Consider the following 18401-nt stretch of genomic DNA (forward strand, 5'->3'; position numbering starts at 1 on the left):
TGAGACCAATTTTTGGCGCCGCCGACGCGAACTTATCTTTAGGCTAGAGTTTTTAGATTTTTTTTTAGGTTTTTATTTGTTTTTCATTTTTATTTTATTTGTTCTTCTTTACCTTTCTGGGTTTTTGTCTTTTCCTTACAGATTTTGGAATTCGGAGCCCAAAGCTTTTGGTGAATACTTAAAGATTTGGAATAAAAGCAAAGCGAAAGGAGCGAAAGAAAAAGAGAATAAAAATTAATTAAAAAAAAAAAAAGAGAGAGACAAATTTTTTTTTGGATTATCTTTTTCTTTTGCACTTTATTTTTGGATTTTAGACTGTGGACTTTGGGACTTTATTTTTTTTAAACCCTACGGAAGGGTAGTTTAAATATCAATTGTTTGCAGAGAAGGACGACGATTACGATATCGCCTAGGCCCCTCGGGTTCGTACATGACATAGGAGTCGTGGCCCGAGTCGACTTCAGTTGTTCATCTCCCGTCTGGCACAGGACGTAAGTTTGTCGAAACACTCGCGGATCTCCTGTCAGCGAGTTACTGTATTCCTTCATTTGCATATATGCTGAGGATTTGAAAACGGCTGCTTTAATTTCCTAGTAAAAGGCAAGGACTGACCATACAAGATAAGGGTTCGGATTTCATCACAATGTTGAAAAGGAGGAAACCATGCCAGATGGTCGCAAAGCCAATTGGCTTCCCAAACCCGCGCCAAACGCGCATGCCAGGCGCACATGCCAATCGGCATGCCAAACATGCCAAGCGGCATGCCATATACGCTAATTAGGGTTTCGGCATGATAAACCCTAATTTAGACAAAGTTGTCAGGCACCGACAGAAGGTAGACATAATCAACGGCTATCCTTCCTCATGAGATGCAATCTCAGGCATCCAAGTTCGCCACCGAGCTGACAGACTTGTGGCAACTTTCAGGCGACCATCCGCCTAAAAACTAGTGTTCATGGCTACGGCAAGTTCCACTTGCACCACCGTTCCACTGGCATGCACAAGCCATGACAGCCATGCCGCATTGCCACTGGCGTGCACCAAAAACGCCACTGCGCCATTATCAGGCGCCAACACAAGGTAGCCATAATCAACGGCTACCCTTCCTCATGAGATGCAATCTCAGCCATCCAAGTTCACCACCGAACTGGCAGACCTGTGGCAAGTTTCAGGCGACCATCCAAGACGAAACTACTAGCATCACATGCTATTTTCCTGCAGCAAGCCTCTTGATTTTAAGTTGCCACACGTGGAAAAGTGCTACATGTTTTCCAAGAAAACACTCGAGACATCAAACATGTCACAAACTGGGGGATACTCATCAGGGTATTGGTCTGGAAGTTTACAACGTGCGGCGTGCAATGCGCCCGTTACAATAAAGTGTCATAAAGCGGGGTAGTTAGTAATGGCAAAGAGTAATGGCGTGAGCGGATCCACCTCCCTTATTATGGAAACATAAATCCCGACGTTACACGTTGCTCTTCCACCACTCAATCGTTTTCACTTCCTATGAGACCAGGGTACGTTTTGTTGCGACTTGTATAAATAAGTCTCACCTATTCCCACCAAAAGGCAAGTTTTTGGTCAGGGGAACAATACAACATCCAGAAATCAACTGATAGCTTTTTCATTCAGCTAGCCAGTTCAACTTTCTGATACAAGTCACTAAACACCCACACTTTCGGAATCAACTATTCTGGTCTCAACACTTTCTTTGCTTTCCTCCCTAAGACCAACCGTTCTCCTTCACTTTGTGAGCGAAGCAAGCCTGGAACGTCCATTTCTTGGTTTAGGCTAGGATTGTACAGATTGATCTCTCGAATCAAAAGTACTCCCGTGCAGTACATTGTTTAGGGTTTATATTTGTTTCTCACTCGCACACCAAAATTACCAAAATCAGCAGAAACGGTTTTCACCGACAAACAATTGGCGACCACAGTGGGAGATTAATCTCTCGGTTACAATATCAATTTCCAATTCCAAATTCATTTTTCAATCCTGATCTCAAGATGGTAGAACTCATGTCCAGATGAGCAACAAACCCTGAAAACACTAGCGCTGAGATTACTCTTGGAATTAACATTTCTTCCATCGGCGTTAATATACCGCCTCTCAACAGCAACGGCACGGAGAACGCTCTTTCAGGCGTTACACCTTCGGTCACCAGAGCCAGAGATACTGCCGCGGAAAGTGTTCCTTCAGGTGTTACACCGCTGATCACCATAGCCAGATCCGCTGCCGCCGCTCCCAACATTTCTTCAATTGTGACAGCTCCAACCGTCACTAGAGCCGCTGCTACTCCACCATCAGGACGAGAGACTGGAGGATCCAGAAGAAGCCGACCTCCTCTTACCACTGTTTATTTGATGGAAAGACAAAAGGTTCTCGTAAAGCTCAGACAGGCGTAGCTACAACTCAGAAAGAGATACCTATTTTCCTCAAGACACTAACGGAGCGGCCACCACAAGAGTCACGTCAACCTCAGATGGAGCTGACGAAGAATACTTTTAACATCCGGTGTAGGCACCTCAGCAGGACGCGCGTTTATAGATGAAGAGGATCGTGTTGAAGGGAATCAACAATCCAATTTCATCACATGTGGAGATCAGGAACGATCGAGGCAAATAAAATCAGCGACCCTCCTGAGTTCACAGAGACCCTCTTCCCGTCAGGAGCCGCATGATTTCTGGGGACTTCGCCCACGAAATCGAGCAGTCTATGATGAAACATTTATGTGGGATTCTATATTTCAGCGTCAAGACATATTTGCAGCCCTCAACGGCACTACATCAGGGAAGCATCCGTTTCCATCCAGGGAAGCCGTTTCCAAACCCCAACCACTCCTGGGAAGCACGATTTATAGATGAAACTGGGGACTCCTAACCAACTTTCACTTGAAGGATGTCGAGTTTGACAGCATGCTGATTGACGCGGCCTCCGACTTCAAAATTATAACCGTCAAGGCTCTGAGAGTTGCAAAAAAAAAAAAAAAAAAATCAAACAGAAGAAGCGTATTCTTTCCCATGAGAGAAAAACATGACTTGCCGACCAGCACTATTTGTGTCGTCTTCCCATATGCCACATCGTGTCAAGTTGTTTTTCGAAGTCAAGGGTTAATAGCGCCCTCACTGGAGTTTTCTACAGGAGCCACTTCGACGTCTCTCTCCAAGAGACGGTTCAATGTTCTCTCCCGCTTCAGCGTTCGCTCCAGCAACCAAAGCTTCAGAGTTTTGCTCCATAAGCTTCAACATCCTCTCCAAGAGCCGAAGCCGCTTCAATGTTTCTCTCCAGAAGCCACTCTTCTTCATCGGAAGCCGCCCCGCTTCAAAGTTTTTCTCTCCAGAAGACGCTTTGCTTCAACATTTCGCTTCAGGAACTGCTTCAACATTTCGCTTCAGGAACTGCTTCGACGTTCTCTCCCGAAGCCGCCGCTTCACCGAAAACAAATATAAAAAAAAGGAATAAATTCACATACGTGAGTTATCAAATCCAATCAATTTTCATGTCTGTGGTAATCCAAGGTTCGTGCTCGTAGCTACTACTCTTTCCTTTCAAGATCCAGTAGTCGTCACTCTTCCTCGCCAAGATCTGTACTCGTAGTCACCACTCCTCCCTGTTAAGGATCGTGACCGTAGCCATCCAAGCACCTGCCAGCTTGTTTTTGTGCCCACGAAAATGCAGTCTCTTCTGATCGCAGTTGCTGCCAAGAACTGTTGTTATTCGTTTGCTGATACCAGCCAGAGCTTTACCATAGCAACAATCACTACAAAGGTAATCCGTACTTCTCTATATTTTAGTTTCACATGGAAGAAATAATAGAGTAACCAATATGGATGCAAGATGATATCTTTATCATGGTAAACTCACCAACCATACAAGATAGAACCACAAAAACCACACTTGGGGACTGAGGATCAACACATGGAATCCCTTCATTGTCGAGAACCTTTCAACTCAGAAGGGACAACCGACCAAGAAGTCGTGACCATAACAAGGTCACCACTATTCAAAGATATAGTGCAAGGATATCACGACCTCCTTGTCTGGAAGGAGCCTGACCAACAAACAGTATTTGGATCAGCCATTCATAAGCATTGTTGTTAGTGAAGAATCAAAGAGGAAAGTCGCGCCTCAGCAAGCCACACATACCAACTACACCATGCTTGCCACATCACCTATTCATAACTCAACACCACCTACCCAAGGCGTGCATGAAGACACGCATCACCGACAAAGCCAAATTCGGTGTTTCTAGATTTCCAATTTCCTATGGAAGGGGTGCATGGGATGGCAGAAGTTGGGTGCAATGCAGAATTATCAGGTGCTACTCCCGCCCACTGATCAACAAATGACGAATCAAAAAGATTGCCTCCTTTATCAATTTGTCAACCACCTTACCCGCAAAGGCAATAGAACTTTACGAGCCGCAAGGATTTCTCAACATAAAGTCGTGCACTACATCAAAGACTCAAAAAACATGCCGCAGAGATATTCACATATCCGGCCACGCCATTGGATCTGTGACCAGACATAAGTAACTGGGGACTGCTCAATCGCATCCCATTCGATACAATAGTCCAAGATTCAGAAGATGTTTCGAAGGATGTCGCCTGGAATGAAGTCCTTGGAGACTTGTTAGCAACACGTCAGCAACAGAATGCCTCTCAGCTCGTCTACTTTATCTAGTGATTCCGTAAGATGTCGACCATACAAGCATCCATAGCATCGCAATCAGAAAGTCTAGGTACCAAATAACCTAAAGTCAAGGATGAACCAACAAAACAACCATAATCTCCAAGATTAGCCCTGACATTATTCCATCCATCCATTCCAAGAGTGCAATGGAGTTTGGTAAATTTTAAAATCCACTGGAGAGGTCAGATACTCATTCTTCTGGAGTCAGAACCTTATTACACATTCTGGAGAAGATCGATGGTACTGTTGGGTGGATACATGCGAGAGCACCTACCTTGAGTTCTCCTGGATCGCCTTGTTGCTGATTATAACTATTGGAGATTAATTTGTTACCATTAATGCTCGCTCTACCACTGCTAAAAAATGACGAAGAGGAGACAGATACTGCAGATGAAAGCATGGAGTCGGACGAACAAAAAACAGAAGAGGGTCGATACCCCTTTCACACGAACGCAGTTTCTAGAGTTTGAACAGAATAAGGATTCCTTGTTGCTCCATGAACGCGAATAGATGACTGGGTGCGCTACACTCATGCTCCATATCCGAACAAGTAGTGTGCCAATATCTCCGTTCCATGACCGAACCAGCAGCGCGCTAGTACGAGGAACACCAGTCGCTCAACCTGCAACTCTCCATGGATCCAACACTCCGCAGTTAAGTCACATCTCCATGGCTCTAGAACTCCGCGGTCAAGTCAAACTCTCTATGGCTCCAGCACTCCTTGGTCAAACCAACTCTCCATGGCTCCAGCACTCCGTGGTCAAGCCAACTCTCCATGGCTCCAGCACTCTGTGGTCAAGCCAACTCTCCATGGCTCCAGCACTCCGTGGTCAAGCCAACTCTCCATGGCTCCATCATTCTGTGGTTAAGTTAACGCCAACGCTCCAGCATTCCGTGATCCATCCAGCAAGCCTTCAAAGTGCCATTTTCACCATTCCACGGGCTGAAGCCAGTTTCCGCCATCCCTCGGACTGAAGCCAGTTTCCACCATTCCGTGGACTGAAGCCAGTTTCCACGACTGAAACCAGTTTCCACCATTCCATCGACTGAAACCAGTTTCCGCCATTGCATGGATTGAAGCCAGTTTCCACGAGTGAAACCAGTTTCCACCATTCCATGGACTGAATCCAGTTTCCACGGCTGAAGACAATTTCCACTATTCCGCGGACTGAATCCAGTTTCCACAACTGAAGCCAGTTTACACCAACACACAAGATTAAATAAAAAGAAGAAGCACAGAGATACATACCTGGAATATGCTCGATTGTTGTGTCGCTACTGCTTTGTCGCTAACTCCAAGACGTGGGAATAAAACTGATGATACAGGATAAAGAAGATGGGCAACGCCTTTTATAGGCACGACTGTTTGGGAGTTTGAAAGGAAGAATGTTTCCTAATTTTGGTTACACATGAAAAGAGGCAACCATCTCTGTGCTAGAAAGGCTCCATGGCGCTGACAGTCCACGTCCAAGCTAACGTCAATAGCCCCCTCCTAGCCAGCGCCATCTTCGCGTCGCAGCAAATCCCTAACCAACGCCATCCTCCCCGCGTCCCATCTATATTAGCGCACTTCGCCTCAATCCAAGCCAATGGCTCCACGCCCAAGCCAAGCCAAGCAGCACCATCCCCGCGGCCAAGCCAAAGCCAACGGCTCCACGACCAAGCCAGCAGCGTCACGTCCAAGCCGAGCCAGCAGCGCCAATGGCTCCGCGCCCTAGCCAGCACCAACAGCTTGCATCCTCCCAGCGCTAGCTTCTCTGCTCGATAGCCGATGCACCTGCGTCCATCTCAGCGCCAATTTTTCCACTCCTGACAAGTGCCATCCGCAGCCCAAGCCAACTCCAAACCGCGTCCTAGCCAATTACCTATCCAACAACGCCATGAATAATTCCTTAACCAGTATCCAAAGATGCCGCATCGGTGCCAACATACCATGGCCAAGACGGATTTATGCAAAAGCCACCAACACAAGGATCACGGATTCCTCATGCCTTCCGCCAAAGGTTAGTTGAATTTCCTTGGCAATCTCTTCACGTCTTGCTCTTTCGATTTTACTCTTTCCTGTCACCATCTCATGCTTACCCCGCAACAATACCACTGTTACGTTCTAAGCAGGGGACTTAATATTGATAGTGGTTTTTTTAGCTTAGGTTTAAAATCGTAAAACCTTGCATCTTACGTCACTCTGTAAGGAAACGGTTTCGTAAGTGCTAACCTCTGCACCAGCACATTTATTAAGACATTCAATATATTTACATGAAATTTATCCAGACTAGCGAATGTAGCAACCATCCCAAACGCTCTGTAAATTTCGGCACCTCGCCAATACAAGACTCACTGAGTACTTTCCTGTGCTATGTTCCCCAGAAGAACCCTTAATATCGGTATGACATGACGGATTTATGTTCACTCGCAGCGGAGTAGCATGAACCTTCAAGTACCAAATTTAAGGCCAACGCACGAAATGCTCAGACGGAAAGCACACTGCATTCTGTAGATAAGGATTTTTGTGGGAGCATACAAAATCCAGCCAATTATTGTGATAACTCACAAAAGCTCATAAACTTGACCAATTTGCAAAAATCAGGGATTCGCGCCCCGCGCAGTACACTAGACCCCGTTGGTCGAAACTATGCTTAGACAAACTAGGCGATTAAGCCCGCCACAATGCACTGGAAGTGTGTCCACGCCCTAGCTTGCCGACCCTACTTCCCATCGACCAATCAGGTCGCTTTAAATCCACCACAGTGCAATGGAAGTGTGGCCATGCCCTAGCTTTCCGACCCTACTTCCCATCGACCAATCAGGTCGCTTTAATCCGCCATAGCGCACTGGAAGTGTGGCCATGCCCTAGATTGCCGGTCCCACTTCCCATCGACCAATCAAGTCGTTTTAAATCCGCCACAGCGCACAGGAAGTGTGGCCACGCCCATGATTGGCCGACCCCACTTCCCATTGACCAATCAGGTCGCTCTAAACTCGCCACAGTGTTGAAAAGGAGGAAACCATGCCAGATGGTCGCAAAGCAAATTGGATTCCCAAAACCCGCGCCAAACGCGCATGCCAGGCGCACATGCCAATCGGCATGCCAAATATGCCAAGCAGTATGCCAAACCCGCCAAACTCGCATGCCAGGCGCACATGCCAACCGACATGCCAAACATGCCAAGCAGCACGCCAAACCTACCAAACATGCCAAGCAGCATGCCAAACCCGCCAAACGCGCATGCTAGCCACACATGCCAAGCGGCATGCCAAACTTGCCAAAACGCGCATGCCAGGCGCACGTGCCAAACGACATGCCATATACACTAATTAGGGTTTCCGCATGCTAAACCCTAATTTAGACAAAGTTTTCAGGCGCCGACAGAAGGTAGCCATAATCAACGGCTATCCTTCCTCATGAGATGCAATCTCAGCCATCCAAATTCGCCACCGAGCTGACAGACTTGTGGAAACTTTCAGGCGACCAGCCGCCTAAAAACTAGTGGCCATGGCTACGCCAGGCGCCACTTGCACCATTGTGCCATTGGCATGCACAAGCCATGCCGCATTTCCACTGGCGTGCACCAAAAACGCCACTGCGCCATTATCAGGCGCCAACAAAAGGTATCCATAATCAACGGCTACCCTTCCTCATGAGATGCAATCTCAGCCATCCAAGTTCGCCACCGAACTGGCAGACCTGTGGCAAGTTTCAGGCGACCATCCAAGACGAAACTACTAGCATCACATGCTATTTTCCTGCGGCAAGCCTCTTGATTTTAAGTTTCCACACGTGGAAAAGTGCTACATGTTTTCCAAGAAAACACTCGAGACATCAAACATGTCACAAACTGGGGGATACTCATCAGGGTATTGGTTTGGCGGTTTACAGCGTGCGGCGTGCAATGCGCCCGTTACAAGAAGGTGTCATAAAGCGGGGCGGTTAGTAATGGCAAAAAGTAATGGCGTGAGCGGATCCACCTCCCTCATTATGAAAACATAAATCCCGACGTTACACGTTACTCTTCCACCACTCAACTTTTTCCACTTCCTACGAGACCAGGGTACGTTTTGTTGCGACTTGTATAAATAAGTCTCACCTATTCCCACCAAAAGGCAAGTTTTTGGTCAGGGGAACAATACAACATCCAGAAATCAACTGATAGCTTTTTCATTCAGCTAGCCAGTTCAACTTTCTGATACAAGTCACTAAACACCCACACTTCCGGAATCAACTATTCTGGTCTCAACACTTTCTTCGCTTCCCTCCCTAAGACCAACCTTTCTCCTTCACTTTGTGACCGAAACAAGCCTGGAACGGCCATTTCTTGGTTTAGGCCAGGATTGTACAGACTGATCTCTCGAATCAAAAGTACTCCCGTGCAGTACATTGTTTAGGGTTTAGATTTGTTTCTCACCCGGACACCCAAAATTACCAAAATCAGCAGAAACGGTTTTCACCCACAAACACTAGGCTGTACAATATTATTCCATGGTTTAACATGTACAGAACCCTTTTCGGATTGATTCTTAGGCTTAACAGACTTAATTTTTTCTAAGAATTTAAAAACTCTTTCGAATGCTCTAAATAGATCTTTGTCAATTGATCCATTATGATAGTATTCCTCAAAGAGATTAAGAGTTAGTCTAGTGAGGTTTCATATCCTTGAGCGTGACGAACGTTTCCTCAATCTTTCCTTCTTTTTATTTTTTCCTTTAGATTGATTCTCATCATCTAAATTTTCCTTTTTAGATGAAATGAGATTATCATGTGAAACCGGAGGTTTTATCCATAATAATCCTTGAGCAATCTTTAAGGATTTATGGCGTGCGTTACAGATGCCAAGAGCAAGTTTTCCAAAGAAATTTCCCATGGGACAATTTTTAAGGATCGAGCAAACACAAACTTATCAGGTTTAAAGTGTTTGCCTGCTCTGATACCAATTGAAAAAGCGGGGGTCTAACAACCACACCCAATATTTAGCAATCTGTATGGACAGACTCCAATATACTTTCTAGAGAATCAACTAGACAGACAAAATCAATCTAGATAAAATTACATCAAAGAGTTAATATCTCAATCTCTCGATTTGATATATACTCAAGCAAATAGAAATCTACGAGTCTTTATCAAATACTGGAGATATAACTTGGATGGTACCAAAGACCAATATCCAAGTGTCAATCAATTTAAATCAACAACCAAAGGTTGGATATTCTAATTGATTGGACCTAACGCACAACCTGTGATATTTCAATTATAAAGATAAACAATATAATACGGAAATAAAAATAACACAGACAGCAGAATTTTGTTAACGAGGAAACTGCAAATGCAGAAAAACCACGGGACCTAGTCTAGATTGAACACACATTGTATTAAGCCGCTACAGACACTAGCCTACTTCAAACTAACATCGGTCTGGACTGTAGTTTAACCCCAATCAATCTCACACTGATCCAAGGTACAGTTGTGCTCCTTACGTCTCTGATCCTAGCAGGATACTACACACTTGATTCCCATAGCTGATCTCGCCCACAACTAAGAGTTACTACGATCCAAAATCGAAGACTTTAATAAACAAATCTGTATCACACAGAAAAGTCTACAGTAATAGATAAATCTGTCTCCCACAGAAATACTTACGAGTTTTGTTCCGTCTTTTGATAAATCAAGGAGAACAGGAACCAATTGATAATCCAGACTTATATTACCGAAGAACAGCCTAATATTATCAATCACCTCACAATAATCTTAATCGACGCGGTGAAAGAAGATATTGTGGAATCACAAACGATGAGACGAAGGTGTTTGTGATTACTTTTATATCTTGCCTATCGGAGATATTAATCTCAAGCCAATCTTTGCGATTGTACTCGTACGATAGAATATGCAAGATCAGATCACACAACTACGAGAAAGTAGTATCGTCATGGCTTCACATTCCCAATGAAGTCTTTAAGTCATTAACCTGGTTTAGAATAAGAAACCAAAGGTTAAAGGAGAATCGACTCTAGCTATGCAACTAGTATCATACGTAAGGTGTGGGGATTAGGTTTCCCAGTTACTAGAGTTCTCCCTTATATAGTCTTTAAAATCAGGGTTTGCAATCAATGTTAGCTTTGTAACAAAGCATTCAATATTCACCGTTAGATGAAAAACGGATTTAGATTCAAGCTAATATCTTTCAACCGTTAGATCGAAAAACCTAGCTTGTTACATACAAATGAAATGTACGATTTTAGGTTTGTGTAACGTACCCAAACATGTACATTTGTTGGTTCAACAGTAATTAACCAAATGGTTAGCCATATGAGCACTTTCATATCAACCAATCTCTTCTTCACCATAACTAGTTCAAATGACTCAAATGAACTAGTTAGAGAGTTTTTCAATTGGAAGGAAATCTTATGTAACTACACAAGACACAATTGAAGCAAAAACAATTTGATTCACTTGAATCGGTTTATGAACTTTATAGCCACAGTTTGCAAACTTGCATTCCTTAGTTTATAAACATGAGTTCACAAACAATCGTCTTTAGATATAACCTAACTCAAGTTCGCGGACTTAAGTTCCCGGAAGGAGTTCTCAAACTCCAGCAGATTTTCGCGGGTCGAGAACTTCCGCCAGTTCGCGAACTGGGTTGGCGGACTGAGTTCACGGCTCTTGTTCCGGTTCTCTTGATCAACAAAGTTCGCAAACTTCGGTTCAAGGAATAAGGACTTATACATATATGTGTTTCCACAACAATGCTTATATCCAACAGTGGTTATATAATCTAAACTCTCATTTCAATCATTGAAACATTCTTCTATAATGTTATAATAGTCGTCATACATAAAAAATCGACTATCGTCATTAAATCCATTTTCAAAGTTATTGAAACATAACATGACTTTCGTCACTAGGTAAAGATAAGTTTGGCCAAAGAGAAATCTTACCAACACATATTTCGAGAAATAGATAGGCGAGATAAACTCGGCTCGAAATAGCAAATGTGTATAATCAAAGTCTATATAGCACAACGACTTTTGTCTCAAGATAGGAGATAGAGTAGATAGAATTTTGAGTGATAGATAAGTTCAAGTCTCCACATACCTTTTAGTCGATGAGGATCCACCAGTTCCTTGAGTATTCCTTCGTCTTGTATGATGATCGCCATGGAGTTCTTGAGCTCGATTACACTTTTTATCCTAGTCCGAGACATTAGCTATAGTAGACTAGAAATCAAGACTTATAGTTTTGATCACTAACATTGATAAACATGCTTGAGATAGCAACGCATGCGAGGTTGACCAAGCAATGCTCTAACAGAAGTTATAGGCATTAAAAGAATTTTTAACTCATTCTACAACCAATTACCTTCTTGTTTATTCAAAACCATCCGCATCTCATCACCTCCTTGTCTACTAACTATATCCATTAGTGGATCCACATAGAAAACCCTTGCATCAGTAGGAAATAGCATATCTCCCTTGCCACAATTCAAACTCAATAAACCATTTGAAGAAAATTTGAATTTCCAATTCAAAAAGACTACTAACATTAACACATTTGGAATGTAGAGCATAGGGAGTATGGAATGGGTTCCCATCATCCTTGCAAAGAAGTCAAACTTGATAGAACCCCACACAGTTGCAATCAAGACCTCGATAAGTTGGTAAGCCAGGTGATTTGCATGCATATAAACTGTAAGAAGTTGATCAAAACCAACATCCCATGGTTGCAATAGGTGACGAACAAGATTACTATGAATCACTTGACACAATCCAGGAGGGAAGATAGTTGAGGCATTGAATGAGGATTGTTGTATACTTCTAAACCCTAAAATGAAAGCTTCACAGAAGTAAGAACACACAAACTTCTCACTCTTTCCTTCCCACTCCAAGCATAGTTCACCACTTCTACAGCCAGTCAAGCTAGGTGATTTGAATAGCACAATGATAAACCATTTTGAACTAACTCCCTCTCCCATACTCTTTAAATCAACTGCAAACACTTGATGAGTCTTCTTAATGGAAGCCATCACCAAACACAGAAGTATAGAAGCGTATATGGTTATATTATCTCTGTATGGTATTTTTACACACATCTTGCTACCATTATCCTTGTATCTGCCCTCATTCATCATTAACACCATTGAATATGTAGATGACCATTCCAAATGGTACCCAATATCTAAAATACCCTCATAAAGAACATTCTCATCAGATTCACCCATTAGAATCAGGCCATTAGGGACAATCAAACAATAATCAAATAGATCACAACATAACTTAAAACCTCTTTTAACACCATAAGAACATATTCCAATAAGTCCAAAATCCTTGCCACGATCAAACCACAGCCGAGTATAATCACAAGGAAGAATAAAACATTCCTTACTATGAGAATTATGTCTACCGGGAACAAACAACCTGCAAGCGTCACAGTCTTCACCCTCCTTGTACAATTCCAGTTGGTACCCATTTTTAAGAAGAAACTCAAACAAATTTCTCTCTCTTTTTGACATTGTACCTGCAAGCGTAAGTCTATGATACCAATTTTTATGTACTGGGATGTACAATAACAAGATTGGATCGAGACTTACGCTGATAACAATTTGTTGATATAAGAACCCTAACAATAAACCAAAAACTGTCTTATTCCTGAGAGAACAGTCACTGCCTCATTCCTGAGAGAGCAACTCTTTTATTAACTTTCTTTTTTATAAGCCCTAACTATTACAGATTGAGCTTATAAAGCTCAACCTTACTTGATAGATCCAACGGCTAATATGCCCTTAGAGAGTTACATCTTACCCCCCACATCACAACTGGATTAATGATTAATTATACATGATTAATCTAACTACATTATCACTAATCACTAATAAATGAAAGCGGTTAAGGGCAAGCACTGACTGGCTATGGGGCACCATCCTCCCAAAAGGCCGTCATATGACAAAATATTGGAGAATCTTTTAATTATGATTTTCGAATTATATGTTTTTGATTTTCCAGCAATCAAAACATATCTCTATAAAAGTTATATTAGTTAAGTGTTAAACTAAAATTAGAAATTTTCTAAGAGAGATTTCGGAATTACGGGTGGGATATTATTTGGAAATAATTGGTATTTAAGTAATGAAGTTTGTTCTTCTTACAAACTATCCTTATCCAGGCAAACTTCATATTTTCGTCGTTTCTGGTGGAGCTGACTAACAGTGTTACTTGTAATACTATTCCGGAGAAGAGAGTATCCTAATTAGGCGAAATCTCTTATGTCCGTTTGTTTAAAGACTTATATGGGATCAAAAACCTCTAGAAAGTACCGTCGGTGAGAAACTATATAATTACATTGTTATTTTAGTTTTCGAACATTGATTTGATTGACTAACGATTGTTGAAACTTTGATTGCACCTAGTTTTGTTATTTTTGAGAGCCTTCTCATCTAACATAAGGTCACTCAAAATAGATCAAAGTATTGATGAGATCTTGAGACTATATTTAGATCTGAAGACAACTTGTAATCATCAAGTTTTGCATGTAGGTACAATCGAAGATTTGAAGACAAGAAGATTTTTCTTATTAGTTTCACATCTTGTGATTTTGTGCACACACCTTGATCGGCTGGGATCAGAATAAGATCTTATTTATCTTTGGTAGATTTGATCAAGTAGGCGTATCGATCGACAATTATTATTTGGTGGTATTCTTCAATATCCGAATCTGATAGCTTGTGAATCTGGATTTGATTATTTCGGATGTTGATTGATCTTAACTGAAAAAGGAGTTTACTTGTTAAACGGAAGAGCCTTTGTCAATAATCAACATATATTTATTCTTAAAGATTGATAGCGTGGTTACCAAGCAGATTTGTACCTTTACTGTTTGGAAGATGATCAAAGGAGTTGAGTGCTTAAGAATTTACATCGATAAAACAACTCAAGATAGTGGTTTTTGTCTTGGGATTCAGGTTCGTTGGACAGGAAGTTGTACGTAGAGATACTGAGGGAACTAAGTAACTAGGGGTAGATTACTTGGTCTCAACTATACGAAGTTGGCCTTTTCTTTGTATAACGACTTAATTTTGTGAGTATTCAAAACTGGACTAGGTCCCGTTTTTTTTTTGCATTTACTGTTTCCCCGTTAACAAAATCTTGTTATGTCCTTTACTTTACTTCCATATTATAATTGTTTAGTTATAATAAAGTAAATAACACTTTCATGTTAATCCAATGTACTTGATAGTGATCCTATAGTATATCGATTTCATACAGTAACTATTATCAAGTGTATACCTTGTTTTTTTATTGTCTCGACTTTGTCCATAGACGATCACACTTGGTATCAGACTTATAGGTTCAAAACAAAAATATTGTGGTGTACTTGGGTACCCTCGTCATTTCAATTGGTATCAGAGCATACAAATACGAAAATATCTAACAGTCTTTGTTTGGTGCGACCCAACCTATAAGAAATGAATTCGTATTTACGTACATGAATCGATTTCTGTTACCGTACCGCCAAGATTGGACAAAACTAACTATCTGTGGTGGAAATCTGCTATGAAATCTTTTCTTCAATCACGCGATTTTAATACTTGGCTATTAGTTGTTGATGGTTATAATCGTCCGGAAGTGGAAGGTTGGGAAACTGAGTTTAAACGCTTAGTTGATTATACAAGTGAAGAAAAGGCTATTGCAAAGCAGAATTCTGATGGTTTGAATGCTATCATACATGCTGTAATCCAAGATCTATAACATCACGTTTCCACGTGACAAACTTCTGAGGAAGCTTGGAATAGTCTTCAGACTGTATTCGAGGGAAATACATCAGAAAATGAAGCTAAACTTAAAACCCTCACTTCTAATTGAGAAAACCTTCGGATGGATGATAACTATACTTTGGAATAATTTCATGTTAAGTTCTATAGGATTGTCAATGCTTATTTCTCTGTTGGAAAAATTATTTTTTGAAAAAGATATAGTATGCAAGATTTTCAGGTCATTACCATCTAGATACGAGTCTAAGAAAAATGTAATCATGGAAGAAAATGATCTTTCAACTCTTTCACGTAGCACACGTGTTGTAATGTTAAGATATTTGATCATGAATCCCAATCTTATCAAGCCAAGGGAATTGCTTTTAAATTTGAAAAAATTCCAAAATCTCTAGTGGAAAAAGATAGATTGGAATTGATTGCAGAAGACGCAGACGATGATCTTGAGTTAACAATATCATTGATTACCTGATAGTTTGGAGATCTCTTAAAGAAAGGGAATAAGAGATTCGTAAAGGATAATCATCACGATTGAGTACCGACCAAGAACATAAAATATTAATAGGAAGATGATAACTATCAGCCTTAGTGATTCAAATGTAAAAGTTTCGGTCATTTGGCTAAAGACTGTCCAATCTGAGGAAATATACTGGAATCAAGGCATTAGTTGTAAATCTTGACTAGACCTCAGATTCTTACAACTCTGAAGAAGAGGAAACAACTAATATTGCACTAATTGTTTCTTTATCTTGTTTAAGAGAAAGAGAGACAAAGTACACAACTATCATATCCAAGAATTGCCAAAACAATTTGCAATTCCGGTAATCAATGTGATCACTGGATCATGTTCAAAAAGGAAGTTTATACTCTAAAAACTAATGATGTGAACATGATAAAAAATCACCAAGGTGATCAATATCATCATAAGAGCCGATCTCCAACGATGTATCTAGGTATCAAGAAAAAATCTAAGAAATATACTTCACTAGATCAAGAATACTATGTGTATTCTAAAACCCATAATGCGAGAAATTCTCATGTTAATACCACTTAATCGGTATTAGATTGCATCCTTACCTTAGTGTGCCAATTGTGTGTGAGGAAGCAAAAATAAGGCACGTATGTGTAGATTATGGGAATAAATCTATATCTTGAAATTTTAGGGATATTTTGACTTAGGGTCACAAAAAGGTGACCAGAATTGCGTTTAGGTCACCAAAAAAATTTAATTAGAGTTTGGGTCACAAGACCGTCATTGACCGCGTTGAAAGTTAAGGAAGTTAATTAAATACCGAAATAACCAAATAAAACCCAGGGATCGATTTATTTACGAACTCCACCCTTTTATATTATCCCTCTCTTGATCTTCTTCTATTATATGCTGTATCCTTCTTTTAATCTTCTTCTTTTTCTAACCGATCAAAAAAAAAAAAATCTTCTTTTTCTTCTGAATAGTCACAGCTAATAACTAGATTAACTAAGAAGAGTCTTGGGGGTTGTTTTGTGCCATTTGATTTGATTGTAATGAACGATAAATAATGATGAATATTTTTTTTGAAGGGGAAAGGGGCTCTACAGATCCCAATTTATTGAAAATACCTCAAGTATTGAGGTTTGAAAGGATACAGAGAGGTGGAGTATCAGCAGTCCACCACATATTTACATCGTCATGCATAGCATGCTGACACAATATATGTGCCATATTGTTCGTACTCTTAGGAACACAGTTAAAGTTTACATCATCAAAGGAAGGAATATCAATCCTAATTTCTAAAATCACCGATCTTATACTCCAAGGAATGTCTGTTACATCGCCAAGAATCGCCGAAGTAACGTTACTTTCATCACCTTCGATAATAATCTTGTTAAATATAAACTTCTTAGCCAGTTCTATTTCGAGTTTACAAGCAACTGATTCTGCTAATAAAGCCGAAGTAGCAACAAAGGTACAAGAACCACATCCAAGAAATTTACCCGTGTTATCACGAGTAATTGCACCAGCCGCTGCATTATTAGGTATAAAGGTAGCGTCTACGTTAATCTTAACGTACTGAAGTTGAGGAGCGGACCAGTCCATGGTTTGCGATGTAACAGTGATAGAATTATTTTTCTCACAATTACCCATTAAACACAAATCCATATCCTGCATAGTTTTCTTAATCACCAAATTCTCCGAGAAACTGTCTTGAGAGAAAATTATGTCATTCCTTAATTTCCAAAGATTCCATATAAGACTGTTGATGGTGGATTATAGTTCAGAGCTAAAATTGTAAAACCAGTATTTAATGCGCTGTCACCCTGCAAAGGGAAAGGCCGTTTAAGAAGTGATGAGTGCAGAAAAATTCCTCACTTTATTTGAAGTAATTCAATATATACATGAAATTCACTCAGAATGGTGCGTGCAACAGCAATCCGAAGTATTCTGTGAATTCTATTGGCATTAATAATTAATGCATGATTTGCCTAGTATTTTCCGTGCTCTGTTCTCAGCCGAACTCTCATCATTGACATGACATGACGATTAAGTGTTCACTGTCAGCAGAGTAGCATGAATCTCCCGAAGTGCCAATATTGAGATCTGCATGAAATACCCACATAGGATACATCACTCTCCAACAAAGAGAATCTTGCATCGATACACTTTTGATTAAGGTTATCTCAATCAAGCATACTTAAATTTCGTAAGGGAAATCTAGACTGCCCATATCAGTCTCAGAAACGATCGCGGCGACACAAATTGGTCGCGCAATTTAACAAGCCTGGCCAAATCCTGGCAGGAATTGGAAACCATCACGATGGCCGTCGGCGGGCCCACCAGTGTTCCGACCAATCGGACCTTGCCCAAACATCTCCCAACGCTGTCAAATGCCAACCCTAAGTAGGGTGGTCGCGCTGTTTACGAGAAGCTCGATCGAGCATGGACTATCCAAGACAGTCTTAAAATCATCGCAA

The sequence above is a fragment of the Papaver somniferum genome, chromosome 3 (genome assembly GCF_003573695.1).
Source record: "Papaver somniferum cultivar HN1 chromosome 3, ASM357369v1, whole genome shotgun sequence".
NCBI lineage: Eukaryota > Viridiplantae > Streptophyta > Magnoliopsida > Ranunculales > Papaveraceae > Papaver > Papaver somniferum.